At 42.9% G+C, this 13633-nt stretch overlaps 1 pseudogene; it reads left to right on the top strand.

Moving 5' to 3' along the window:
• Window positions 1–11466: 11466 nt before the first annotated feature.
• LOC112616314 lies at window positions 11467–11581 on the top strand (annotated as a pseudogene).
• Window positions 11582–13633: the final 2052 nt, after the last annotated feature.

Genomic DNA, 13633 nt, shown 5'->3' with positions numbered 1-13633 from the left:
CTTACTAACTTCTTGGCACAAAGTTAGACTGTGAAAGCTTACTGAGGCTGGGCACAGGGACTCATGCCTATAATCCCAGCACTTTGGAAGTCCAAGGTGAGAGAATGGCTTGAGCCCAGGAGTATGAGACCAGCCCAGACAATATAATGGGATCTTGTCTCTACAAAAAAATTTTTAAAATGCACTGGGTGTGGTGGCGCATTCCTACGGTCCTGGCTATGGCTACTTGGGAGGATGAGGCAGAAGGATTGGTTGAGCCCAGGAGCGGGAGGTTGAGGCTGCAGTGAGCTATGATTGCACCACTACACTCCAGCCTGAGTGACAGAGTGAGACCCTATCTCTAAGAAAGAAAAAGGGGGAAAAAAAAGAAAGCTGACTGAGGTGAATGGGCAAAGCCAATAATTCTGATGCCTGACCACAGCTACGTCTTCTGCATAATGGAGCTGCTCACCCATAGCCTCCCAGGCAAGCACCCACCTTTGAAGGACTATCAAGTCAACATGCTTTTTACCAAAAGCAGTGCATTTTTCACTTTGATTTTATAAAAGAGGTCAGTAATTGCTGAAATCTAGCTGAGCTCTGAAGTAAAGTTCTGAGCAAAGAGGTGCATGTGCTTGTTTTCTAGTTGGAGAGTTATTACAATTTGTTTTGTGTATGCTTGGCATGAGGTGAATAATTACATCATTTATCCAGAGAACCTGAGCCATCACCTTCCCCAACAAGTCCAGTTGATGTTGAGACAGATTGAGACAAAGCAAAGTGTTCAGCAAGTAGCATTACTAATGGGACCGGGGAACCCGTGGGAGAGTGAGTGTACACAGGATTTAGGAAACCATGTGAATATTGGCTCTCTGGGAATAGCCAATATGTAGGGAGCAATCAGAAACCCAAGGTCAGGTTTGGTGGCTCTTCCTAGGTATTTATAATTAGTGGCAAGTGAAAGCCTTAGTCCTGAATTTCTAATCACTTGTAAGAACTAACAGCCATTTCTCCGCAGCTGATCAGTGCCAAAGGCCATACTTCAGGCAGTAACCATCATTCTCCATGGACAGGCTCTTGGGGTAGCTAGCTCTGCAGGGCAGCTCCCACATGGAAGGGAGCACCCCGAAACCCACAGGAGGCAGACCTGTCCTTCTGTGCCTCACAGTGTGAGGAAGATTCGTGTTTGAAGAGAGAAGTTCCAGTGACCTCTAGAATCTCAGAGTAGTTGCCAAGCTTTCTGTCAGTGAGATTTAAAGGCCATTTACTTGTGTTTATTTTATATTTAATGAGTTGGTTAATGCCAGAGACAAAGCTGATGTCCCATTTATTTTGGATACTGAGCATTTGCACACTATTCCACTTGAAATGTAGGATCAGGAATGTAGGCCATCCCAGACTTTCACATCTTACAATAGTGAATGACAGACGTTTGTGGTCAGGCCAAAATATTCACCCTCGGTAGGCGTCTTCTCTGTGTGGCAACTTATGCTGCAGCCACAATAGAGAATCACAGACTCGGAGCTGGAGGTCTTGAAAAGGACAATGTGGGCCAGGCTCGAGAGGGGCTACCTAAAGGCTTGCTTTTGTGACTCTTCTGCAGAAAATGTTAGAAACTTGCAACCAAAAGACCAGAGCAGCAACTGATACACACGAAGGCAGAAAGAAATTGGTGGGGGGCTTATGGAATTTAGGCAGTTGTCCTACAGGGAGAAATACTCATCCTCTCCTTCTCCTGTTACTGATAACAGGGCAGGGTGAAGAGATGAGCTTGTGGAGGTCTGCCAATTTGGTAAGAGTGCATGGGGGAGGTTAGGTAAATTAGATTAGCCAAATGAGACTTTGGGAAACCATTTGTGAGGCTGTCACCAACAGTGATGGCAGGCTGAAACTCCAGGCAAGTGCTCCCAGCATTCTGAGAGTGTATCAAATTAAACCAACCCATGATGGTGGAGAACAGATACATTAAAGTTCCTTGAAAGTGACAGAGTGGCTCTCAGACCAGACCTTGTTTGTGGGTATAATCGGAGTGTTGCTACCACACCCTAACACTTCATTTCCCAGTGTTTTATTGGTCCATGGAATTCTGAAAGTTTGCCTTTAGGGATGCTCCTAAAAACAATTTCATGGGTCAATAAGTTTGGAAAGTCCTTTGTGCCTCCCTTCTCTTCAGAGGCAGAAGGCTCTGGAGAGACCTTCGTGAAGGCATCTGTGTTTAATGCTGCCCTTCCCAAAAGTCTGGTTTTGACTGTCTTTTGAGAAATGATCCTCTGATCTCTAGGCAGGATGCCAGCAAGCCAAGGAATCCCAATTAGCAGGAGGGGTGCACTCATGGGAAGACTGAAGGAGTTAAAAGTTCCTGCCATGTGAAGGAGTTCTCTCTTGGGACACTGCCCCTTGTCCTCTCCCTTGTCCCTCTTGCTGGGGTAAAAGGATGGAACTGGGACTTGATAGGTTAAAGGAGGTGTGGAGAAGTGTCTTAGACCAGCTCTCCTGTTGTAGGCCTTGGGGGAAGTACTCTCTTTCTTTGGGTTCATTTTCTAAACGTGCATTTTTGGATGGATAGGGTGGATCAGGGTGAAGGAAGGGAACCCAGACTCTCTCTAATCTTGCTCTTACAGCAATACCTGTGATGTAAATTACAACAATACCCGTGATGAAAGTGCTCCAGGATGCTTCATTCACAGGGAGGGGTGCCCTGTTTCTCTTCTGCTAGCTTCTCCCCCTCCCCTCCCCTCCCCTCCCCTCCCCTCCCCTCCCCTTCCCTTCCCTTCCCTTCCAACAGTGTCTCACTCTGTTGCCAGGCTGGAGTGCAGTGGTGCGATCTCAGCTCACTGCAGCCTCCGCCTCCCAGGTTCAAGCAGTTCTCCTGCCTCAGCCTCCCAAGTAGCTGGTGTGTCCACAGTTGGTTCCTTCTGGTGGGTTCTTGGTCTCGCTGATTTCAGGAATGAAGCTGTGGACCTTCGCAGTGAGTGTTACAACTCTTAAAGGTGCCATGGACCCAAAATGAGCAGCAGCAAGATTTATTGTGAAGAGCGAAAGAACAAAGTTTCCACAGCGTGGAAGGGGACCCAAATGGGTTGCCACTGCTGGCTGGGGTGGCCACCTTTTATTCCCTTATTTGTCCTGCTGATTGCTGCATTTTACAGAGCGCTGATTGGTCCATTTTACAGAGTACTGATTGTTCCATTTTACAGAGTGCTGATTGGTGCATTTACAATCCTCTAGCTAGACGGAAAAGTTTTCCAAGTCCCCACTCGACCCAGGAAGTCCATCTGGCTTCACCTCTCACTGGGACTATAGGTGCACACCACCACACCTAGCTAATTTTTGTATTTTTAGTAGAGACAGAGTTTCACCATGTTGTTCAGGATGGTCTCAATCTCTTGATCTCGTCATCTGCCTGCCTCGGCCTCCCAAAGTGCTGGGATTACAGGTGTGAGCCACCACACCTGGCCCTAGCTTTTCCTTTCTATTGCAACTCCTCTCAACTAGTGTTGCCTTCCACCATATAAAGCAGAATTACCTCAGGGGTCCTATGGCCCTGACTCTACCTATGTCTGCACAAAGCACTACTGTGCTTTGCTATCTGCAAGAACAGAGATTGTTTGCTTCAACCACTTTCTCTGAATGGATAAATGAATTATGATGATATCTAAAGTTACCCAATTTCAAACAAGAGGAAGAATCTGGCTCAGTACCACAAATGTTCTTGGAATTGGGATAATAAAAAAGTCCCTTAGGCATCCCTTAGTCTGCTCTGACCACACTCTCTTCAAAGGAAGAGGCTTGGGCCACAGCTCTGACGATAACCCTGCTGTCCCTCCAAACACAGCTGAGGAATTGGGTGGTGGGGCACCTGCTCCCATGCGCTATAGCCTGGCTCAGAGAGAAGAATGGCCTTAATTATATTGTTATTCTTCCTGGACAGGCTGTAGGTTGTGTAAAGTAACAAAAAGGACTGAGAAGTGACTTCCCATTCAGCCTCTTCCAAGGCCAGTTTTGATGGGCAGGTCAAGTTCACTCACATTTGACTATTTGTTGGCCAATCTAGTGCATTCACCCTTGCTGGTCCTCAGTCATCCCCTTTACCTTCAGAGAGCATTCTAGACTGCTCTTCCTCTTACCTTCCTTGTGAAACCCACAACTCCTAGTCCCTCCCCTTCCCTGGCATTTGTTATGCCTTCTACCAATCCCTGACCTGGTATTGGTCAGTCTCCAATCCTGGTGGATCCCTGTGGGAACTAAGTTAAGTCTAACTTCTGTCTCCCTCTTTAGAATTTACTGGGAGTACTGTAAATAAAGTATTATTGTCATAATTGTTTCTGATTAACATTTTTACACCTAATAAAGTCTCAGAGAGATTGAATTTACTGGGTCTAGGGGAGGAGTACCTTCCACATGACCTGCCCAGCAATTAAAGCCGCTTGTTAGTCCGAGGCCCAGGACGGCCGAGGACAGCTGGAGAGCTCTTCGTTGCAGGCAGCTCTGGTTAACATCAACCAGGAAAGCTCTTTGTAAACACATGAATAATTGATCGTCCAGCGCTCACATAGCTACCGCGAATCTGAGCCCGTATGACTCATTTGCGAGCCATTCCTGTCGTCTGGATGCCATAACATTGGAGAAATGATGATCGTTTCTTGGAGGTTCTTCTGTGGCCAGAGTTGCCAAGACCAAGGCTGTAATGGTTTGTTATGATGACCTTTGTTATTCCATTAGGCTCAATTGCTTTAAAAAATGATGTGTGCATACTTTAGGAACGTTTTTACCCTTTATGTTGACCTGACATCATAGTTTATATTACAAAATGTATTAATGACAGAGGAGTGTTTTCATGTCCCAAGGACAAATTTTAACAACCATAATCTGCCCTTAGTCATCATAAATATAAATGTATTGGTCAAACAGATCTCGTTAATGTGGCCAAGATAAATGCAAGTCTATATTTTAAGGCAGTTGAAGTCCTAGAGAATATATTTGGAGCTTTTTGTGGGGCTAAGAGATCTTGTACATGTGCTATCAAAAGGCTGAGAAAATTAACATGTTCCCCCCTCTGATTTTGCACTGGACAGATATAAACGTCTTGGGGATGTCAAGTAAGATTGTTCACATAGTTTCTGGACACCATTAATGCCTGATGGGGTGAATCTCAGTTCTTAAAGCCATATTCTTCTCATTATGCTCACAGGGCTTTTGAAAAGAGAACAAAATAAAGATTTCAAGTCTTAGCAATGTGCTGCCCAGCCAACATTTTTCTGAGTTATACTGTGTCTTAAATTTCTAATTATATCATTCTCCCCATTCCCCAATAGCTTGCTTCCTGTGGGACAAGCCCCCTTTCCACAGATGTGGGTCTGACATTTGCATCATTCCAGTTGGCAAGCCACATGTCGGCAGACAGTGTTCTGGGCATGATCTGGAGGACAGGATGAGTGCTTTGTTTTCTCTTTGTTATGCCATACTCAGCAGCTTTGGTCATTATTCGTGGTGTCCACATTTTAAGCTTCTTAGGGAGAAAATAAATCCTTATTGAAGAACTACTTTTTAATAGTGCTTTTTTTTTGAACCATGAAAATGCATTTAAAGCAGCAATGTCTCAAATGCTACTGTCAGAGCAGACTGTTTACAGGAATGAGTTCATTTCCCCCAGATATAGTTAAAAAAACAAACAAACAAAACAAAAAAAAATAGTGCCATAATTAGCCTCTCCAAGGATTATGGTCACCTGGCAATGAATGAAAAGCACTTCAATTAAAACCATTTACCCTTTTTCCCTTTGAAGAATCTTGTAAAGCAATTTTTCCTTCTGAATCTGCTGTCGTTTTTGACACCACCAAATATTGGGCTTTAGGAATGAGTTTTGCCTGGATAAATTATCTGGGACTGGGGACTGGATTATTTTCTAAATTTGTGCTGTGATCATCTCCTGTGTTGTTTGAACTTCTTGAGCAGTTTAAAAAGTGAGGTACATGCACCCATGTTCATAGCAGCATTATTTACAATAGCAAAAAAAAAAAAAAAAAAAAAAAAAAATAGAAACAGCCCAGGTCCACTGAGAGATGAATGGATAAACAAAGTGTAGCCTATACATACAATGGAATATTATTCAGCCTTGAAAAGGAGCAAAGTTCTGACACATGCTATAACATGGATGAACCCTGAGGACATTACGCTAAGTGAAATAAGCTAGTCATATAAAGACAAATACTATATGATTCCACTAATATAAGGTACCTAGAGCAGTCACACTGTTCTATATATAAAATAGAAACAAAAAGTAGAATGCTAGTTGCCAGTGGATGGGGGAATGGAGAATAAGGAGTAGTTGTTTCATGGATATAGAGATTCAGTTTTGCAAGATGAAAAGAGTTCCAGAGATTGGTTGCAAAACAAAGTGAATGTGCTTAATACTCCTGAGCTGTACACTTAAAAAAAATGGTTATGGTGGCCAAGGCAAGAGGATCATTTGAGGTCAGGAGTTCAAGACCAGCCTGGGCAACATAGGGAGACCCTATGTCTACAAAAAATGAAAGTATTAGCCAGGCATGGTGGTTCATGCCTTTAGCCCTAGCTACTTGGAAGGCTGAGGTGGGTGAATAGCTTGAGCCAAGGAGTTCACGGGTTACAGTGAGCTATGATCACACCACTGCACTCCAGCCTGGGTGGTAGAGTGAGGCCCTTTCTTGAAAAGAATAAGAAAAGAAGTTATGGTGGTACATTTTATGTTATGTATATTTTACCACAATTAAAAAATAATTTAAAAGAGTGCAACACTTCAGAGACTTGCAGTTGCATTAATCCCAACTCTAAAGTCCCTTCCTGGAAAGTCATACTAGGCTACTGCTGCTGAAAGAACACCAACCCCACGTAGCCCATTCAGAACGCTTCTTGCTGACACCAAAAATAATAAGAAATTGCAATGTAATGTTTTTGAACTTGAGAGATAATTTAACTTCAGATTTTTAATTTCTCATTTTGCCTTCTTTGGCTCTTAACTTGGAATTTAATTTTGTACTACAGACTCCTTGGTAATTTGGTGTTGAGGGGGTTTATGTTCAGATCTAGAGCATCTTATTGTCATTTTATTGTTGAGGTACCTTTGTGATATAGCTTGACTTTGCTGCACAGTCTGATAGGTTCTGTTGGTCAGTATGATGTCTAGACATAGTTTGCGATGGAAAATAGAAAAGGATCGACAATTTTTATCTTGACTACAGAAAGGCCTTGAAGAACATAATGTACTGTACTGGCCCATCTCAGAACCTTATGGGGCAAAAACAGTACCTTTCTAGAAAGATCTACATGCAAGTGACACTGGAGATGGGGGTAGGAGTTGATTCCCTCTCTGAAGATTCTATCCCTATTTTATATATGTATATATGACTGGGCATAATGTGTAAGCACAATGGGCTCAAAGAACAAAAAGTTGAGGAATCTGGGGATACAGATAACTTAGCTATAACAAATGTGTTATAATCACACTTATCCCTAATATATCCAAATGAAGAGACATTCCTTAGTCTTGGCCCCTCTCTGCCCCCTCACACTCTCTTGTTTCGGGGAGATCTGATTGGTAAATTTGGAAGTAGTGAGTTTGAGCTCTGCTCTTTCTCCTTCTCTTTTCTACTTGGGCTCTTGCTGCCTTCAAGGTTCTAGGACCCTGGACCCTTTAGTCCAAGTGATGATTTTGATAGAAAAGACCCTTCCCTAGTTGGGAGATGCCTGTAGTTCTCCAGTTTTGCCTAAGGCTGGGGAGATAAATTCAGTATTGGGATTCAGTATTATTGATAAAACGTAGGCTGGAGGATGCAGTTTAGGAATACAAAAGCAATGGAATTTTTATCAGAAATAAAGCAGATATTTCGATCTCAAAACAAAACAAAATAAAACTAAAACCCACAAACAAAACCCAATAGGACCATATTCTAAGTGTACCTTGCATTTGTAAAGTGCCATGACCTGCAGTGCACCTTCATCTACTCTACACAATTAGATCTTACTGATGACCCAGTGAGATAGGATGGATGTGAAAGTCTTTTGTAAGCTCCTTACGTATCATCACTCTCCTTCTGAATGCATAACGCATGTCACTGAGCTTTGGGGAGGTTAAGTAACTTGTCCACGTTACAGGTGATGGGCTTGAATTAGAACTCAAGGCTCTTGCCTTCTGGCAATGCTACAAAATAAGTTGGCAAGAATGAATTCAAAGAGTGGTAGTACCTTCATCCGGAAACTAGTTTGATCCTACAATCTTGTTTTGAAACAAGGGGGGTCATTTGAAACAAATAAGGGGATCCCAAATACTGAAAGGACCTTTAAGACTGGTGTGTGTATTTGAATCACCTGTGAACCATGGGTAGAATCTACCATGGGTAGATTCTCAGATATCCTGATTTAGTAGTTCTGCAATGGAACCTAGAAATTTTCATTTTTATAAAGGCTCTAAGCTGTTCTAAACTTTTACTTGATTTTCTGTAGACCAAGTTTCCATCACCCCTACTCACCCCACATTAATGTTAACATTCTTCTTAGTGGTATGTAAAGGAATACTGGAGTAACAAATTCTGGCTTTCTGAGAAAAATGAAACCCATTAGAATACTTCATGGCTAAGCATAGATGTGCTCATTTTGGGTGATAGGGTCACACTGATCCAAACACACCTCTCCCAGCCCTCAGGGGACCACAGCCCCACTTTTGGATACAGCAGAGGACGGTGTATGCCCTGAAAGGGAACAAATCTCTGAAGGCACCAAACCTACAATCTGAGCCTCCATGCAACAGAATCAATGACCACATCATTAACAAATCCTGAATCTGTCAATCAAGCAGAGGCAATGCTTGGGGCCTAACAATTGTGCACAAATCATGTAACAAATGACCTTGTGTGCATGCATGTGTGGGGGAGTAAATGAGAAAGCATCTTTTGTAAGAAAATTTAATCTCCTTATAAAAATCCATTAGTTTCTTTTAGTGAATCAACAAATAAGGGGGTCCCAAATACAGCATTAACAATTTTAAAACCATGAGTACCAATGGTATTTTCTTTTTCTCCTTCCTTCCTTCCTTCCATCTTTCTTTCTTTCTTTCTTTCTTTCTTTCTTTCTTTCTTTCTTTCTTTCTTTCTTTCTTTCTTTCTTTCTTTCTTTCTTTCTTTCTTTCTTTCTTTCTTTTTCTTTCTTTTTCTTTCTTTCTTTCTCTCTCTCTCCTTCCTTCTTTCCTTCTTCTTTTCTTTCTTCTTTCTTTCTCTCTTCCTCTTTTCCTCTTCTTTCTTTCTTTTTAAAGAAAGGCAAGGTAAAGACTGAGAATGTTGACAAATGATGGCCCCATTCTCTAAGAGCTCAGTGGGAGTCTGTGCCAACTCGTTTTCCTCTTTTCCTCCCTCCCAGCCAAGCTTCAGAGGAAACTCTTTTCATGTGAAATGGAAAGGATGAATTTCAAGCTCCGTTGAGAGCTTTAAAACCTTAAATTCTTCTAGAAAATAACCTGCCTCTCAGGAATCCTAGGTCCCAAAGAATTGTAAAGCTTTTCCTTAAGCTGTGGAATGGCTCCATTACTAACTATGATTACTTAAGTCTCAGAATAGAAGGATGTAATAAATCTGACAGTATTTGTTCTGGTTTGTGATGAAGCAAAACTGTATAATATTAAATCAGATGTTGTTATAAACATATGAAATGGTGCGTTTTTTTTTTCCAACTTGGGGCATTGTGGCATGAAGCATCCCCCAAAAAATGTTTTTGCATTCTTGGATATCAGCTCTGGTTTCTGCTAGATTTCCTTCTTTCTGAGCATGGATGCTAAATAACAGTGCTTCTTTTTAGCCATCTGTGTGTTTCCTGTGAGTTAGCAGGGCTGAGGAGACGTATTCTCATTCCTTTGTGTGCTTCTCTATGGGGTAGAACTGGAGACTCAGGCAAAGTGTATGGATTTCTGCGTGTATGTGTGTATGTCTGTTAGGTGGAAGAATGAATGGCATCCTAGCACCCTGGAATGTTTGGGTTGGAAAGGCTGTTAGATACAAACTAGGTAACTCACCTCCTCATTACCCAGGTCATATTTTTAAGCTTAGGTCCAAATGTGTGTGAGAGAGGATGCTGGAAAGATCTGGAGGTAGGAAGGAGTTTTGAAAGGGCAGTGAATTCATCCACTGCCTTCACTCCTCTTCCCACCTGAGTCCTCAATAAAAGGGACATTTCCCCTTCTTTTAAATACTTCCTGAGAAAGGGAGCCTTCATGGACACCCCGATAAGCACCAGGCAGCACAAGGGAGGGAGCTCTGGTGGTGGCGGATTTGGGACACTTAGGCACATGGTTGCAGAGGCGCAAAGGTGTGACCATTCTAGATGTATCTTCCACAAGGCCCTGGTGGAATGGACCAACTACATCCCCTAAAACTTCCAGGGCAGCTTCCCATGATGCTGGGCTGAGTCCAGGTTTCTAGATTTGGCCGGTGCAAGCTCCTGGTTTGCTAGAAAATTGCTGATGAAATAGGAGGGTTTTCAGGCCATGGGACAAACCTGCCACTGTCCTCAGATGTCACCCTGCCTGGCCTTGTGTGCTGACAGTCATGACCCTTTGGACGTCTGCATGTTTGTCTCTGGGTGAGTGGCTGTGTTGGGATTTAGTTTTTATTTGCTATATGATGAGCAAAGAACCACAAAGAAGTCCTAACACACCTGGTGCTAAAAAGTGATTAGCCCTTGTTTTAGGACTTACAGCTACTTTTTCTTTCTGTAGCTTCCAAATATTTTATTTTTGATAATTATAAAGTAAATTTATATTAAATTTCTTTTCTGAGACAGGATCTCACTCTGTCACCCAGGCTGGAGTGCCATGGTGCAATATCAGCTCACTGCAACCTCTGCCTCCAGGACTCAAGCCATCCTCCCACCTCAGCCTCATGAGTAGCTGGGACCCAGCCCTGCCTGGCTAAATTTTATATTTTTTGTGGAGAGGAGGATTTTTTTTGTTGCCCAGGCTGTTCTTGAACTCCTGTGTTCCAGTGATCCACCTGCCTCAGCCTCCCAAAATGCTGTGGGATTACAGGTTTGAACCACTGTGCCCAGCCTATGTTAAAATTAATATTAATTTTCCATTTAAAATGTCATTAATTAAAATTGATTAAATTTGTATTGAAACCATAGCCTAGAATCTTTAGATGATTTAGGATGTTGATAGCATCTTATGAATTGTTTAGAGCTGCACTGTCTGACATGGTAGCCATTAACCATGTGTGGTCATTGAGTGTTTGGCACATGGCCAGTACAAATTAAGATGCACTGTGTGTGGAAAATACACACCCAATTTCAAAGACTCAGTACAAGTGAAAGCGTTACCTATTTTAGTAATTTTTTTATAATGATTACATGTGAAATGATAATAGCTTGTATAATATTGGGTTAAAGAAAGCATTAGAATTAACTTCGTCTGTCTCTTTTCACCTGTTAATGTGGTTACTAAAAAATTTTAAATTACATATATGAGTGTTGTATAAAGAAGAGAAGGTTAGCATTCCCCTTGACAAGCATGGAGGAGGCCTGTATACTCATATAACTTCGGCATTGCCACCTTCTTTGTGGCATCTAACCATGGTTTTGAGAATGGAAAATGATTGTGTAATTGGTACAGGGTTTCCTTTGTGATGATTAAAACGTTCTGGAACTAGATAGTGGTGTCAGTTACACAATATTGTGAATGCACTATATGCCACTAATAGTAAATTTTATGTTATGTATCTTTTACTGCAATAAAAAATTACATATGTCTCACATTATATTTCTATTTTGCAATGGGTGTGGCTTTGCTTACACTAGTGTCTCTAGAATGGGGAAGAAATGGAAAGAGACAATGATGGGATGAAGACTGCGGGAAGGGGTTGGAATTCTTTTCTCTCTCCCTTTGGTAAAAATATGAGCATATATTTAAGTTTCCTGCCTTCTTTGCAGTCTGTCCCTGGGGGCCCCGACCTCTTGCAACTCCTGCCTCTAGACAATGCCTTCACCTTGTTGATCTCATCTCACTTTCCTCCACACTTGGCCAGCTGCCCACCGCTGTGTTTCTCTCTGAGATAATCCTGTCCCTATGAATTCCTCTGGTTTATGTGGTAAGGAGTTAGGGATCTTGACAGTTAAAAGTAACATGGAATACCCAGATCAGGCTCCATAAGCCTTCCCAACCTCAGGCATTGTTGATGAAGAAAAAGTGAAGTCTTTTCTGTGCATCTCTGGAATCAGTTTCTGAAAAGTGACCCCCAGAAGGCAAGCCTGATGTGTGGTGCTCGAAGTCGGGACAGTGGTTACACTGGGTGGGAAGGAGGTGGGCAGTGATGGGGCCAGGGTTCAGACAAGGGCTTCTGGCCATGGGAAATACTCTGTTATTGATCTGGTGCTGATGACCCAAGTTTGTTCACTTTGTGGAAATGTATTGAGCTTGCGACTTGTGTACTTGTCTGAATGTGCATTACACATTAGTAGGAAGTTGAAAAACAGAACACATTACCCTGTAAGGCACATATGTTTTTGAGTGGAAAGCTAGCAGCCTGGGGTGAGCAAATGTGGTAGGGTACGGACACGTTCTGTGAGAATGGCCATCAGGGGTCCCCTACCTGTGGGGACCTGGATTGACGATGCCTGTTAGAGTCCTGGAGGGGTCGATTCTGGAGGTCTGTCCCACAATCCGATCCTCAGACTAGAGGTTTGCAAGTGAGTGACCCGCCTTGGAAATTCACTTCAGCACCTCTTAATGTCTCTTGGCCCTCCATGTGGGGCACCATACACACACAGAGCAGAACAGACCAGAGTTTTACATTTATCTTTCATTATTATTATTTTTTTAGAGACAGGGTCCTGCTCTGTTGCCCAGGATACTGCAGTGCAGTGGTGTCACCAAAGCTCACTGCAGCCTCAACCTCCTGGGCTTAAGCAATCCTCCCATCTCAGCCTCCCAAGTAGCACGTGGGGTGTGTCACCATGCCTGGCTAATTTTTTAAATTTTTTTATGGAGATAGAGTCTCCCTGTGTTGGCCAGGCTGGTCTCAAACTTGTGGTCTCAAACAATTCTCCAATCTCAGCTTCACAAAGTGCTGGGATTATAGGCATGAGCCACTGTGCCCTGCGTTTTTAAAAAAATGTAAATTCTCAATCCACAGTGTTGAGAGTGGGAGAGTGAGGGGCTGCTCATCAAGAGGCTTGCTTAGTTGTTGGGTGTAGGTAAGACATTTAAAGAGAGTCACATTCTTGGGAGAAATTAAGATTCTTCCCTTGCTGTAAGGCGACACCACAAGAAGCCGAGGGTTGGCTCTGAACAGAGGGAAAAGCCAACCAGGCCCTGCTGTTATCACCTACGGAAATCCTGTGTGGTGGTAAATACAGTCCTCAGCAGGGCCTGGAGAAGAGATTACAGGGGGCACAGAGGGGCTGGGGATGCTAATGTGGAGGTTATTGGCCAGATAGCGGCCAGGAAACCAGAGACTAGGGGGAGTTCAGTTGGAGGAGCATAGGCGGAAATGGGAGAGAAAAATAAATAAATGAGATAAGCAACTTCATTTGCTTCCTCCCTTATTACTCTTTTGTTTTGTGTCTAGGACTCTGGTCTCCCCTGAGGTTGATCTCTTCTTCTGGGGACAACAGCCTGCAGGGTGATTTTGAAAAG

The sequence above is a fragment of the Theropithecus gelada genome, chromosome 1 (assembly GCF_003255815.1).
Source record: "Theropithecus gelada isolate Dixy chromosome 1, Tgel_1.0, whole genome shotgun sequence".
Lineage (NCBI taxonomy): Eukaryota > Metazoa > Chordata > Mammalia > Primates > Cercopithecidae > Theropithecus > Theropithecus gelada.
Note: the sequence above shows the minus strand (reverse complement) of the source record. Positions and strands in the feature narration are given on the sequence as shown.